We start from the raw sequence: 11875 nt of genomic DNA on the forward strand, positions 1-11875 counted from the left end.
ACATTGAGCTACTAAAGAAATACAATCTCTGTTACTATACAGCTACCAAGCTCACGCTTTGGTCAACAACTGACTAATGCATCTGTGCAATATGATTCCTTTGCCACTTCAGCTGAGCACAACTGAATGTCTCCACTGTTTGGAGCCTTTGGGACGAGCCCTTATTTTACTGTAATATAACCCTAACTTGGAAATGGAACACATCTTTAACTACCCTGTACAACCAACGTATTATAGAAGATACCTTGATGATATAATTTTAATATGGTCAGCCCCTTTGGAAGAATTCAATACATTCAAGGAACATTTAAACCAAGTACATCCATCAATTAAATTTACTTTCGAAGCATCCCCTACTACCTTACCATATTTAGATGTTAATGTTCATATAGAAGAGGGAAGAGCTTTCGTTACTCCACATTTTAAGAAGACAAACACATTCTCATACATCAGGGGCGACTCATACCACCCCAATCAATTTATGGAGCAATTGTTACCGGGGAAAATACAAGAATACTCAGAAACAGTAGTAAGAAAGAAGGTTATGAAGCCACCATGGATATGCTAAAAACTAAATTTAAGGATAGACAATTTCCTAAGAAAGTTGTGGACAAGAATATCATCCCCTTTGAATCCAGAGATGAGAAACTGCAAGGGGACAGACAGGCAAGTGAAAGTGAATTTGTAACTATGGTCTGTGACTTTGATAGAAATTTACCAATGAAGAAAGTATTGGAAGAAAACTGGGGAATTTTTGCTAATGATGAGAACACCAGAAAAATACTCTTACCTAGAACACCAAGAGTAGCATATACCTGGGAACTAACATAGGACATCGAATTACCAAGGCCAAGTTAGAAGGGACAATCGAAACAGATACCAACACTCATCAACCTCCTAGTTTGCCAAAAATCTTATGGCCAGCTAAGAATATCGAATGTAGACATAGACAATGTGGAATGTGTAAACAACTTGCACCTAGGAGCTACTTTTACAGCCACCAAACTAAGATCAGATACCCAATAGAGACTATCTACTCATGTGATACCACAGGGGCAATCTACTTATTGGACTGTACAAAGTGTGGGAAACAATATATCGGAGAAACCGGTACCAGTGTAAGAGCAAGGATGAAAAGACACAGGAACACACAGAAAACCGCAGTGGATAGACCTATCTATGAATATCTGAAGAAACACAATGCAACCTTTGAAATATTTACAATTACCATCATAGACCAGGTAAAGGATATGAGAGCCAGAAAAGCTAAAAAAATGGAATATATTCAATTGATGAAAACTAAAGTACCCTTTGGACTGAACGTGTTAAATAAAAACAAAAAATAAAAAAACAACAAACTGACCCTGACCTCATGACAACTCCTCAACTATAAGAACAACAACTAATGCAATATGAATCATTCTATTAATAAAGAAGCTGATGAAGACTTCTTGTCGAAACCGGTCCTTCTTTTGACCGCTGAACTGGAACTGTATACGTAACTTTTTTGTTTTTACTGCTTGTATAATATTAATTGTAGTTGTGTATGTGTCTTGTGTACTTGTGTGTTTGTACTCCCCCTTTTTTTGTTTCTAAATTATATAATTGTAATCAATCTACTTAGTAATGTCCACACAACCACCACCAACCATCTTAAGGAGTGGAAGGCAGTTGCCAGTGACCCCTCAAAGCCAACCTATACAATCTAATGTCTCAAACCTTGGAGAACAGGCAACAAACGCCAGGACGGATGGTGCAGGATTGGTCCCAGCTTCTTCTGGAGCTGAACCCAATCCAACCACTAACACTAACCCTAACCCTAAACTAATGGCCACACCATATGACTACACTCTGCCATGCTATGGCAACTGACTAGTTAGTGAATACATACATGTACATGTAAAGTACCTAAATCTGTATGCATTTCATGTCTATCATTTTTGCTCTCTAAAGATTGCAATGTGCTAAACATAGTAAGCATGGGTGATTATATTACATTCACAAGATCCTACTATGAAGATTCAAGTGATAGCGATGACTATCACACAAGTATAAGTAGCAGCTTTGACTATTTTGATTGGAAAAGTGATATATCAGATGAATGCAGCCTTAGCAATGAAAATGATGTCGAGGGAAACCAAGAAAGCAAAAGAGATGAAAGTATACCAGTTCATGATTATAAAAGAGAAGGCAATTCAAGTGAAACACCTAACAATGTGGAACACAACAGAAACAGCACCAACAATATAGATAACTGTGGTGACAGTACAACTGAACAAAATAGTATTGAAGGAAACGAGGATGAAAGTTACAAAGAAGATTTCATAGATATATGCAACAATACCATTGGACAGGAACCTTCGGATGAAAGTGGCGGTGTAAACAAATCCACCACAAATATTATTAAAAAAAGATGTCTTAGTGACAGCATAGAAGATATGCATAGTAATTGTGGCCATCAAACAGGCAAGGTGAAGAAACAAAAGCCTAACAGGAACTGCTGATCGTGTCCCATAAAAGAATGCACTGCTTCAAATTTAGTGAAATTGAGTAAGCACTTGCTGCAAACACACAAGATCATTGATAAAGCTAAGCGGTTCAAAATACTAGAAAAAGCCCGCAAGGTACTAATATGTATAAGGAATCATGCATTAAAAATACAGTATGTAAACAAATAGTCACTACACCAATGTATATATGTTGGATCGGTTAATTGACTATCCAACTTATATAGACACACACAAAGGTGTGTGTTGTCATGTAATACATACAGTAGCAATTGTACCTTTTTCTTTATGCAGCCAACGTGGTCAAACCCATCCAATTCCAGGGACTGGCTGTGGAGTAGAAGTGTTAATGATGATATGGCACACAGTAGTACTCAAGTACGTGTGCAAAACATTATTTTACAATTACATGATATACAATTTGTGTCATATTTAAGGGTGAAAGTGAAGGAGTTTCATTATTCTACCTTCATGCAATACTTGACAAGTATTGCAGGCGGCAGAAAAAACAAGTCATCTGCTACAGCTATTGTGGCAGAAATTAAAAACTACTACAACTTTATTGGAGACTTTTCAGAAACAGGAAAACATTATTACGACTACCTGCTAAATCTCCAGCATCTAAAGACTTATCTAGATTATCTCCAAGAAGATTGTGAGTTAGCTCCAACTACAATCTCAGAGAAGATACGTAGATTGCGGCTGGCAATTGAATTCACCTTGTTCTTTGAAAATCCTACAGAGACAGATGCTGTACTGTTTACTAGAGCCCATCAAATTTTGATGCACCTCTCAAAGTGGGGCAAGTCTTTATCTAAAGGGATAAAGGAGCAGCGTCGCAAACATTCACTAGTATCAGCAAAACAGGTAACCAATTACTGTAATGTTATCAGAAACATGTCACATTTTTTTATTACGTATATAGGTTGAGCAAGCCACTAATCCTGATGACTTTCTACGGAACAGGGCTGTCATTGCTGCAGTAAATACAGCTTTTATGCATGCAGAAAACAACATGTTGACTAGAGCTGACCATATGTTGATAATATCTTACATTGCTGCTGCAATAGTTTTCTCAAATGCTCAGCGTCCAGGTGTGATCACAAATATGACGATTTCAGAATTTCAACAACGCCTAAATATAAATGGAAAAATTTTGATACAGGTATTACACCACAAGACAGCCTCATCTATGGGTCCAGCAAACATTGTAATCACTCCAGGACAGGAGAAAATGATGATGCAATACCTACAGTTGATCAGGTGGAAGGTGGTTCCTCAAAAGGATGAATTCTCAAATTTATTTTTCCTAACAAACACAGGAAATCAATTTCGAAAAATTAGTGAGACCATACAAAACATTGGCCAAGACTATGACGTTATCATCCCATCAGCAGGACTCCATCGTAAAGTAATTGCAACTAAAGCTCATGCCTCGGTGGATGATTCAACCATGCGCAAGCTGAATACACACATGAATCACAGTGCAACTACTTCTAGCCTCTATTACCAACTTCCACAACAATGTGAAGCCGTGAATGTCCACAGCACTATACAGGATTTACGTACAAGACGATATTTTACGTGTGATGAAGACCAATGGATTCTAAAGGAATACCCACTGCAAAATGACCGCACACCAACACTGGAGACGTGCCAGCTAATAGTCACTAAATATAATATGCAGAGAACTTCGAAGCAAGTACAGGATAGATGGCGAAGCTTGAAAAAACTATCACAATGATTTCTTTGTGATTTTAATATTTTACAAGCCATCTATTTACACACTAATACAGTATGGTACATAATAACACATACAGGTAACATACAGAACAGTAGTACTGCATAGTAGGGATGAAGATGTATATCATCCAAAAACAACCTCACATTTCCTTCACAACATTTGGCACTGTGTGTTGGTTAGGCATAGCCAAGGCCAAAAATGTAACCTTAAACCCTTCTAACAAGTCACTACAAATTTCCTGAATTTTCTAAACTAACCAGCTAACTAACTGATGCCTTCAGCCAAGCATAACTCAACACAATGGATAAGGCTACGTATACAGGCTTACATGTTTCACTGAGCAATGGGTGTAGAAGAAATTAAGCAACAGTGATGTATCACAAATTAATTTTATAGACTCTTACTTGAGAAAGAGAAAATGAGAGTGAGGCATCGTGGCATAAGGAAATTCATGAAGTGATCCCTGTGGATAAGGTGTATACATGTATATGGCAAAGAGAATATTGTGGATGTAGAAAAACAGTATAGTGACACACAAATCGAACCCAGGACCTCTCGATCACTAGGCCAATGTCCTAACCACTTGGCTATGCTGCCTCAGCACACACACACACACACACACACACGCACACACCTTAATGTTCAACTCCGACTGCATCCTTAAGCTTCTGGAGTTAGTTCAGCAGTACTCTCCCTGCATGTTAAGGGGTTACCCTTTACCAACCTCAACCTCAGAGATCCCCTCTTGAAAAATTCAGGATCCACTCCTGAAAACAGCAGTTAAGAAACTATAAGCATTTCATACAACAATATCGTCAATAATGATCACAGGTGACATTATATGTGTAGTACTACTACTAGAGCTGGGACAAGCAATGATTTTGGTAACTAAATGAATGATATTTTACCTAATGAAGCATGCATCATATCATACCTAATGAAAAAGGAATTAGGTAACAATATATATGCACACACGCTAGACATAAAGCAACACAGCCAGACAAATTGAAATTGAGCATGCGCAGCATCTAGCGGGAGCATAAGAAGCGCCACGAAGCACCAACCACACTGGCAGCAGCGGGATTACATGTGTTTAGAGACTAACAGCCTTGTTGTCACTTCACTACATAGGAGCATCACCAGTTGTGTGGTATGTCTTGTAATGTTGTGTGCTTTATACAATTAACTTAACAAAAATATGTGTTAGCAGTTATATGGTAGCAGCGCCTGGTCTATTAAATTGGCAATTAGCGATCATTGGCTTTACGCCTGGGTTAGAATACTCATGTGCACTTTGAACCACTGCCAACCAGTGTGGGCTGAACCCTGTGATAAATGCATTCAGATAAGTGAACGAAGTACAGTGCATTCGGATACCTGAAGCTGTTAAAATGCCCTTATATAACATACTCAAATCAAACAGCAATTTAACTAAATGTATTTAATCTGTATGTATACTGAAGGTGATTGGCGCTGTGTGCATTGGAGTAAGATGGATATCATGAGCTATCTAGGTATCAATTTTATGATGTTTATATACACATATACAAACTATTTTACATACAGCTAAAGACATCCGACATTATTTTTCTTCATCCAAAAAAAGAGGTTAGTTTATCTAATATAAACACAGTATTTAACCAGAACATACCACACTAAATGGCACCACACACACTATAAAATTATCTGCACAACTGAACGCACTCAGTACAATTTACTGTGGATAATTACAGTTGTACCAATGGGAGGGATGTACGACCAACTAAAATTACAGTTGCACCGATGGATGATGATGGGAGGGATGTACGACCAACTACATCCACCACATAAAGAAGTTTTTTTATAGAGGCTAGCCAAACCATCGTGAAGATCAACAAAATTCAGCTCACAACAAATGATTTTGATATACTAAGAAGTACATCTGAGTGGTTAAATTGCAAGGTAAGGTAAATACTTACCTGAAAGTACTGTTATAGTGTAAATCCAAAATGTAGCTTATTGAAGCCTACTTCTGGTTAATACGGCAGGAATGCAGACAGGTATGTACTATGTATACACTGTATGTGACCGGATCAGCAGAAATAGAACATAATTTTTACAGTGATTACAATTGGTAAAATAGCTGCATATTAAAACTCTAAACACCTTGCTCTATGTGAAGACTGTGTCTAACAGTAAAAACCTGGATATCATCTTATCTGCCTATATGGTCATCACAATTCTATGCTTTAGTGCAGCAGGCCAATGTGACCACTGGATGTGGGTGTTTGTTTACATCCCATCAAATGTCATCAATCTTTCTTTGTTGATTTTGTGTTAAAGAACAGTAGTAAAAGAGAACAGTTACATAACACTACAATGATGCAGGTTTCATAAATTTCAACCATTTTAGCTGTAATATAATGTGATTGCTGTACAAATCCTGTTATTGTTTTTTTGTAGTTGCTATTTTGTAGGGCTTTAGCTCCAAAAATTCTTGGTATAAGAGGCTAAACTTTTACTACAGCATACAATTGGCTAAGTAGAATTTGCAAAATGCACTATTATGCCCTGTACTGAGCACTGATCTTGGGCTGCTTTAATTCCGAAGGAAATCCAAGATACGACGTATGTCACAGACAAGCCAGCTGTTATATTCCAAACTTTCCTATGTCTGTGATTCTGTGATGCAATAAATGGTCAGCGGAAAAAGGGGATAAGTGTTATCAAGAGCTCATAATATATATACTAAGGAGAGTATCCTACTCTCATATACCCCTGTAGAAAGGCGTATCGTGAAGTTATGACATAACACTTCTGAGTTCGCCCGTTTTTCTTTGTATAATTAATGATGTCATTAGTTGAACACGGTATCGATTGAACGCGTGCCTACCAACGTCGCTAGCAACCAAATTAACTCCAGCTCTAAGCATTTCTCACCCAACTACAATCGTTCCTTCATGGGTTAAGACCGCTTCGTAGGTGTTTCTTACTAGGCCATTCGCGAATACAGCTATCCTGAGCGTCGCAAGTGAGAAACGTTGCTAACGATTCTTGCACTTTTACGGCTTCATGTACGTCACAAACCACAACATCTTGTCGTTACTTCATAACTTCACGATACGCCTTTCTACAGGGGTATATGAGAGTAGGATACTCTCCTTAGTATATATATTATGAACTCTTGGTGTTATATAAAAGTTAGGTGACCATATATGGTGGACAGTAAATAGAATGTTTTGGACAATTGTTAAAATAATTAATTTGATTCAACCTTTGTTTACTTAGTAACAACATTATTCACATGTTTTACATATTCCATTTTTTAAAAAACCGAAAAATCCAAAATGGTATATGTCTCCTTTATCCACTGACGCCTTCAAGTATTGTAATTGAAAGTATACAATTTGCTGATTTTAGCGAGGAATTTCTGTAAGTCTGCTGACGTCTCACTATTGGGACTTATACATGACATATGGGTACAAACGTATAGAAAGATTCTTGCACAAGGTACGTATGTACATAAATTATTATTATATGTTTTCATTATTCATATTAATTAAACTACAGAAAAACTTGTTAGGTAGTGATGTAGTAATTACCATCCTAAACTTGCTTGGAAGCCATTGGACATTAATGGTAGGTTTTCTATGCAACAAGTACCTACATGCACATAATATGCCTCTTAGTTTATGGATCAGCAGAACAAGGTATTGGTCTTTCTTGATCCAATGCAAAGACGGAATGGTACCAGGGAAAGTGAATTAGTTAAAAGATTTAAGGAAGCATATGCATACTTTTGTACTATGCTACATTGCACACCACTGTTGTAATAGAGGAGCCAGTAATTAAGAATATTGCAAGTGGTTTGTTATGGGAAACTACTCAAGTGTCCTTAGGCAATCCAGCTTGCAGGATTACCAATAAATCTTACCATTGATACCAGTTGTGTAAAGCAATTCCTTTTTACACCATTATTCCAGATGATATAAAATCTATAAGTTAAATGTTTTTCTTTTTTTTCAATTTAGAAACCTGGTAGAAGTGGAATACCTAAACCGGAATGGGCATGCATTTGATTGGATGGGTTGGAACTTCACCAAACAGGTAGCAGATACACAGACCAAATACATAATACCATAACTTTGAACTAGTTTGATCTGCCTATTCAAGAAGACACCTACAACTGTGGTTTGTATGTCTGCCTGTATGCAAGGCAGTTACTACATATATCAAAGGTTAGTACATTTGCAAGTGTAGGAAAGGTTTGTAATATGGTCCATTGCATGTGCCATAATACATGTACTGTCAGTCAGATACACATGGAGAAACCAAATATCTTAGCTCAAGGGCTAGGCTTAAGTCTATTATGCTTCAACATTACTCCTGAGTTAGCTATTATTATTCCTGAAATTTGTGCCAAATATCAGCATATTAGTTAAGATTTAAGGACTCTAGCTAGACTGTCTTATTAGAGAAAGTGACTGTTCTATTAGAGTACCTTGATCCTTTGCCAGTTATGCTTGCACTGTTTCAGTGGTGTATGCACACAACTTCTGCTGTAAGCAACTTATAATTTTACAATAAATTACAGGCTGGTGAAATCTGGACACGAATGGACATGGCTAGAGACCTCAAGAACAAGAGATTGACCACTACTAGAAATTCTGCAGTTGATACAGAGTCAGCGCAAACACTAGCAACGGAAGGTAATACCTTTACTCTAAGCTTTATTATAATATAACAATATACAGGAACTTCTGCAGTTGGTGAAGCCAGTACAGTGTCAGCGCAAACACAAGCAATGGAACTCAGTGAAGGTAATACCTTTACTCTAAGCTTTATTATAATATAGCAATATACAGGAACTTCTGCAGTTGGTGAAGCCAATACAGTGTCAGCGCAAACACAAGCAACAGAGCTCAGTGAAGGTAATACCTTTACTCTAAGCTTTATTATAATATAACAACATACAGGAACTTCTGCAGTTGGTGAAGCCAATACAGTGTCAGCTCAAACACAAGCAATGGAGCTCAGTGAAGGTAATACCTTTACTCTAATGATGACCATGTAGTCTGCTTCAAAGGGAAGCATCTGATTTACTAAACAATTAGTTTTGCATTGGCAGGCAGCGAGTTAGGCATAGGACTGTTGTTCTTGCAGTTCTCCTGCGTGCATGGCTTCTAAGGGCTACTGATTACCATGTAAACACAAACCTTTATGTTCTAACCTCACACTTCCTTGTTTTTTTTCTCCTCCACACACAAAATATTAAAAGCGGTTTCGCTACGCGAGACTATAGTGAATCTTTACATGTAGAGACTATTCGGCCCCCGGTTAGATTGTGACGCAACCAGAAAACATGCCTTGTTGACAAAGTATATTTGTCATTTACCAGAGGGTACATTATTGGGTTCCCACCATTCACGCAGGACCTCTAAGTAATAAATACCAATATACACAGAATTCATTGCGCATGGGAATTTAATACTATTGAATACAAATAATTAACAACGCACTGCAATGTGTACAACGTGTGAAACTTACCTGGTTATAATGAACGGTCTTATTGCCGTCCACTTGGATCATATGAACAATATATGCCTCTCCGATTACATTTAGCCTAATGGCGAGACCAGAGGAGATCGAGTGGCTTCAGAGTGGCTCCCTCAATAGCTCCACTGTTTACACACGTGAGCTGCATCTGGCGCGGCCGCCCCTTCTTACCGTGGGCTAGCCTATCATGTCAGCATGTGAAATCATAGAGAGACGAATTCGAGGCAACATGATACACAGTAAAAAGCAGAGTCGCTAGCATGCTAGGTGGATATTTCGATCCATGGAGCTTAATTCCTTAAATCTAATAGAGCAGTCAGCAACCTCCAATGAATTACCAGTACTCTAATAGAACAATCAGAGTACAAGAGTATAGCTAGCTACAAAACCTGTTGCCTGCAAATAGGCTAGCACTATCTAACTGCATTCATGCATCAATGGTAACCTGCTTCCAACTAACTGGCCACCAGACTAGTTATGCAATCAGTGTGTTTATACAACAAGTACCAATGCAGCACAAAGCCATGCAGTAATTCTGACAATGTGCATACATAGCTTTCAGGTATGTAACACCACTGTACAATTTCTGCAGATAATATATATGCTATCACAAAGGCCTCTGAGTGTGGATCAAAGGCACCCCATAATGGTAATAGTAATAATTTAATCTTAAACTCTAATTACACTGTATGCTAATTCTACAGAAAGACGCTTACGCTCAGCTGTGATTAAAACCAAAGTAGACAGTAAGTCATGTATAATGTGTTCGACTGCTGTTATTCAGCATGTTCACATATTTTAGCTCATATGTCAAGCAGAAAAAGGAAAGGTGATTTTATAATGATGCCATTGTACACAAATTTTACCTCTCGTGGACACTGTATGCATAATATAATGTAGGGTTGTGTCATTAAGATTTTAGCAGGTTAACTACTTGCTTTGGCTAGAGTATTGAACACATTCCTGCATGATAGATATGCAGTATACATACAACACTGCTGTTGTATAGTTACTCTAATAAACACTCCTTGCCGTCCGTTATATACATAGTTTTTGTGGTGTAGAATATATTCAGCATGCTCACACAATATTTTAGCTTGTATGTCAAGCCAAAGCAGTAAAAGGAAAGGTGAACATATAACATGATTGCATACACATTTTATTTCTCATGGACAACTGTATGGTTGCAGCAGGTTACTTACTTGGCTAGAGCATTGAATACATTATAATTCATATGCAGTATACAATGAATACTGCTAACGGTTTTCACAGAAAGGCTTGGCTACTCTAATAAAACAATCACATGGGTTATGTATATAGGACATATCAATAAATATTGCATAATATAATAACAACACAGTGCTACATAAATTTGTGAAACAGTACATATGTGTAAATGAATATAAATAAACAGTGTAGTTACATATAATTATACATTTTGCAGCTATACATTCTAGTTCTGACAGCGATTCTGATGAGTGGGTACCGTGGGCTACTAGCAAAGAGAAGTACTTGAAAGGGTTAAAGCATGGGCAGAAGAGATCAAAAAGGAATGTATCAGTTGGATATGTAGAAGGCCGCGGCCGTTCAGGATTTGCAAACAGAGACTTTAAGGCTGGTGACTTTGTCTGTGAGTATGTCGGAACTATACGGCAGGTAGACAGCAGAAAAGGTGATTGGGGGGATGTCTGCAATCAGCAATTAGATACTGGGTGCTACTGCCTTGATGTGACATTTAATGGGACTAAATATGTAATCGATGCTACAGATGAGCCCAACCATCCTGGCCGCTGCATAAATCATGCGAGACGTAATCCTAATTTGATGATGATGCAACCAGTCACTTTAGGGAAACCTCCTAACAGTACACTGCACGTTGGACTAGTGGCCAAATGCAACATTACAACAGGACAAGAGCTTTTTTTGATTATGGAATTCCTGCAAGCAAAGATCACCCATGGCTGAATTCAGATGCGAAGAAGATAGGGACCACCATTGACAAGGGTATAGCCTAAAGTTGATTAAACTCTACCTACAGTGTTGTGTGTTTTTTACAGCTATACTGAATCCATCTTCTCACATTTCCCAA

General features: G+C 37.8%; 1 long non-coding RNA gene across 5 annotated transcripts; it reads right to left on the reverse strand.

The window, feature by feature from the left end:
* Positions 1-2780: 2780 nt before the first annotated feature.
* Positions 2781-9904, reverse strand: LOC136245803 (uncharacterized). Of its 5 annotated transcripts, XR_010696130.1 has the most exons (5): positions 9778-9904; positions 4886-5018; positions 4656-4714; positions 3111-3321; positions 2781-2837 (listed from the first exon to the last, which is right to left on the reverse strand). It is a non-coding gene; the product is annotated as an uncharacterized lncRNA (long non-coding RNA). The 5 variants fall into 5 exon arrangements; XR_010696129.1 differs by lacking the exon at positions 3111-3321; XR_010696132.1 differs by lacking the exons at positions 2781-2837; positions 3111-3321 and adding an exon at positions 3580-3642.
* Between the last annotated feature and the right edge of the window lie 1971 nt (positions 9905-11875).

The sequence above is a fragment of the Dysidea avara genome, chromosome 15 (assembly GCF_963678975.1).
Source record: "Dysidea avara chromosome 15, odDysAvar1.4, whole genome shotgun sequence".
In the NCBI taxonomy this organism is placed as follows: domain Eukaryota; kingdom Metazoa; phylum Porifera; class Demospongiae; order Dictyoceratida; family Dysideidae; genus Dysidea; species Dysidea avara.